Here is a 4,780-nt window from a genome sequence, read left to right as displayed (position 1 = left end):
ACAAAAAGCAGTGTTTGGCAAGGTTTTCCTCTGACCCCACTTCTATTTAATATATTGATCTAATACCTAAAAGAAGAAATAAAGAGAAAGGGATGGGGAGAAGTTAGGATGCGAACGGAAAAGATATATACGCTGGTATACGCAGACGATATAGTATTGATGACAGAGGATCAAGAAGGGATGAAGGGCCTAATTACTGGATTGGAGAAATACTTAGATTAGACAAAGTTTAATTTAAATGTAGAAAAGACAAATATAATGAGGTTTAGAAAAGGATGGGAGGGCAAGAAAGAATGGGCATGAAGATGGAAGGGAGTAAAGTTAGAAGAAGTGAAGGAATTTAAATATTTGGGATATACCTTGCAAAAGAATGGACATCATACAGCTCATATGAGAGAAAGGATAAAGTATCAGCAGGAACAATGAAGCAGGCATGGGGAATAGGGAAAAGAAGGTTCCAGAAAGATTGTGGAAGGAGAATGTGGTTATTTGCTAGGGGTAGACTGTGGGACACCGGAATATTCGTTAAGAGAAAAAGCGCAAAGGGATAAATTAAGTACTAGAGCAGGTAAAAGGGTATGGCAATTTGAGACGAAGTTAAGGGAGGGAGCGGGAGGGAAAAAGAGGGAAGTTAGCTAAAAAGTGTTTGAAGGAGGTAGAAGAAAGGAGAGGGAGCGCGGTAGAAGTTACAAGATGAGAAAAAGAATGGAGGGAGTTTTTCAGTGACAGAGATGTAGAAGAGGGGAATGGAGTAAGCTATGAAGAATTGGAGACAAGAAACAGGGAAAGACAATTAATGGAAAGATGGGAAATGATTCAGGAATCAAAATATAATAAATGGTATAAGATGATAAGAAAGAAAGGTGTACCAAAGTATTTGAAGAAGGGATGGGGTGAAGGAAGATGGATCATAATAGCAAGATTTAGATTGAGAAACGAGGTAAAGGAGGGGATGTATTGGGAACAGGAAGAGAACAGAAAGTGCAGAATATGTAAATGGGAGGACGAAACATCGGATCACCTATGGGAAAGATGTAGGAGAGAAATGGAAGATAAGGGAAGTTGGCAAGAGAATGTGGTTACGATTATAGGGGAGGATGGATTAGGAGAAGAATGGATGAAGGGGTTGGAGGGGGGTGCTAGAGGAGTGAATGAGAGAGGATGAAAGTAGAAAAATGGTGAAATGGGAATGAGATAGGAGAGAAGTAAAAGCGAAGAAAAAAGAAAACGGAAGACTCACAGATTGGAAGCGTAAAAATTTGTAAGTAGTTATTATTATATAATAGTTTAGGTAGATTAAGTTACTCACTCTTCCGACAGTAAAATTGCACTAGATTAATGTAGAAGTAAGAAGATTTCAGCATTGATGTAAATAGTTATAAATATTGTATATATTGTAAATAGTAAGGATAAGATAATATAAAGTTTGCAGATGGTCATGTAAGGAACGAAGGTCATGTGAACCCTTAGGGGACACATTATGAATCAAGAAGAAATGGTCTAAAAAATGAATCGACAACAGAAATTATAATCACAATGACGAAATTTTATAAATTTCAGTGACTAAAAAAATCATGTGTATTTAGAGGTTAGGTTCTATTTACGTTGTCAAAATGTTGAAACTATCAATAATTATAAATCTGTTACACATTTTTCTTTATATTATGAAGTATAGATTATTGTTAGCTAATAAAAAACTACTTAATAAATAATAATTTCCCTGAAAAATGATAATAAAATAAAAAATCGATAATAAAATCACTAAAGTCATGCGGATATTTTACATTACATTTTTCAGTTTCAAGCACTAATTTATATTACGATAACTGCTCACAGCAACAAGTCAGTTCACCGACTTCATTTCACGCCTTTTCGAACTTAATTATATTATTATTTGTGGTAAAATATGGGAATAAAATTTTGACAGTGTTGTCCTAGTCTTCGTGACCGGTCACGATTACTCGAGCAACTATGCTTTTGAAACGTCCCTATAATCGTGACCGGTATTTATCGAACGAGAAGGTACTTAATGAATATTTTACTTAATATTATGAAACAAAAATTATTTTTTATTACAAAATAATTATTTTTGTCCCGATCAAGTAATTTCTTGACATATTAAAAGCTTTAGCAAAGAAACGCCTTTGCTAACCTAAATGTTAAGATATTTTCCACGTTTCGCGATTGAGCTCCACCGTTAATATAAATGAATTTTTTTTACCAATGTGCACTGTTTGTATAAAAAATAAATTTGGTTTCCACAACAAACACTGTCCATACTTACTTTAAAATATTTTAGAATTGTATTTTCTTGCGGAAAATACTTACTTGTGGCGTTTACACCTCAAAACTCACGATTACTGGGACCATGACGATTACTAGGACATCTATATTATTACATTTTTTGCAATTTTATATTTGTGGGTTGAAAATTTTACTATTTGGTTAAAAATGCAACTATTCTGTTCACGATTAATTTATTTAAAAAAAATGGAATTCTGCTTGAAAATTTGACTAATTTGTTAAAAATTATATTTCTTTTTTGTTTAAATATTAACTATAACATTGATCCTTGTGAATTTGTTATTTGGTTACAAATTCAACTCTTTAGTTAAAAATTAAACTATTTGTTTTCGAATGTAACGGTTTTTGATTGAAATTTCATCCTTTTCTTCATTAAAACTTATACCATTTGAATGAAAATGAATCATTATATATTCAATATTCGACTATTTAAAAATATTCAACAGATCTCATTCAAAACACGTATTTTTTTCTGTTAAAGTTGAACATTCCTGATGGCGAAGGCAACTGTTGGATTTAATAATAATTTTACAGTTGTTAAAATTTCAACTACTTAGTTGACAATTTCGTCCGTTTAGATTGAAAATTCATAATTCTTTTTCGAACATTCAACTGTAATCTAAGAAATTGAATTATATTGTTCAAAATACAACTTTTTTTGGTTGAAGTTTAGGTTTTTTCTTTAAAAATTCGACCATTTATTAAAAAAGAATTGATCTTAATAGATTGATAATTCAACAATTTCTTGAAAAATTCAAATGTTTTGTTAAAAATTAAACTATTTTGTTAGAAATTTGATTTCAACGTTGGAAACTTAACTATTTTGTTAAAAAATCATCCTTCTCGGTTAAGAAATCAGCCCTTTTGAATTAAATATGCAACTAAAAAATTTTTTATTTTTAAATGTCAATCTGAAACTATTCTCTTTTGTGTATAAAAAGATTTTATGTAAATATGTTATAGGATTAAAATGCTAGTCTTTGAATATTAATGGTCAGAAAAAATGAAATGCTATTTAGGGAAAAATCAGGGATAAACTAGGAAATTTGGAAAAATTAATTTCTTTGGTTATACAGTTTTAGAATTCTAGATCGATACTTTTTAAATTTAAAAGCATTTTCCTTTAATTTATTATTCAATCAATCATGGTTCCATGCGATTCAAAGAAAATTTTTAATTCATGGCAATTCCTGCCTGAAATTAATATTTGGAAAATGTCATGACCATTTTAAAGATTTAAATAACCGACTTTTTAAATTTTAAATTAATAAAAAATCGATTTTTAAGTTTATACTTTAGAAGACGAATTTTCAAAAAACGAGACAAATCTGCCTGATACCGGATTTGAAATGGGAATGCTACTAGCCACGAGAAGTGAATAAAGATTTGCTGAGGCTTCGATGGCGTAATTAGTTAATTACGCCACCGACGCTTTAGAAAATCTTTATTTATTCTAACATTGAGTTCATCGCTGTAAAGACGTGTGTAACCCTAAGAGTGATGTAAGATACACTCGAACTCCAAGGATACGAGGAGTTTGGGATTCGGAAACTTTAAAAATACGACTGTGAAACGGACCTCCTCTAATGCGACGTTCAGATTTCGAGGGTAATGATAGGCCTACTGCACGCCTATATAGTCCCCTGAAAAATTAGTGTTCGAAAGCTCTTTACTGAAATGATTCGAGAACGCCTTATGCAACTTTTTGATAATGATGCCGATCACTGACCAAGCATTCTTCTGTTTTGACCTTGACCTGAATTGAAATTTACCGAAACGTATACATTAGGGCCGTGTTGCAGTACTGCACATTTTCCCGTGACGAAAAAAAAGGTCTTGTCCACCAGATTAGATAAACATTTCTATTCGGAATACGAGGGTAGTTCAATAAGTCCTTAGAATGAAGTATAAAAACAATTTTTTTTGGGTAAATTTTTTTTTATTTTTCAACATAATCTCCTTGGAGCTCTATACACTTGGTCAATCGCTTTTCAAGTTTTTTTTAATCCTTCAGAAAAGTGCGTTTTCGGAAGTTCCTCAAAATAAGCACTTACAGAGGCAATGACGTCTTCGTTGTCTGGAAATCTCTGTCCACCGAGCCATTTTTTCAAGTTTGGAAATAATAAAAAGTCACTGGGGGCTAAATCTGGTGAATACGGTGGGTGTTCGACCAATTCAAATTTTAGTTCTTCTATTTTAGCCATTGAAACGAAGCATGTGTGAACTCGGGCGTTGCACAGTGGGGTGAAATCGGAAAACGAGGTTCAAAATGACATTTAGAACGCAATTATGCACCGATTTTAGAATTTTTTTTTTTGAAAAATTCAGAACTAAATTTTTCAGAAAATGGTGAGAGTAGGTTTTTTATTTTTTCGTTTATTTAATTTTTATTTTAATGCAAACATCGAAAAAAATGTCGATTTTTCTAATTTCATTTTTTATCTTCTAGACAAAATTTTTCTTATACTTCTCGTCA

The sequence above is a fragment of the Belonocnema kinseyi genome, chromosome 8, assembly GCF_010883055.1.
Source record: "Belonocnema kinseyi isolate 2016_QV_RU_SX_M_011 chromosome 8, B_treatae_v1, whole genome shotgun sequence".
Taxonomy (NCBI): Eukaryota; Metazoa; Arthropoda; class Insecta; order Hymenoptera; family Cynipidae; genus Belonocnema; species Belonocnema kinseyi.
The sequence above is the reverse complement of the archived record's forward strand: the minus strand, read 5'-3'. Positions refer to the sequence as shown.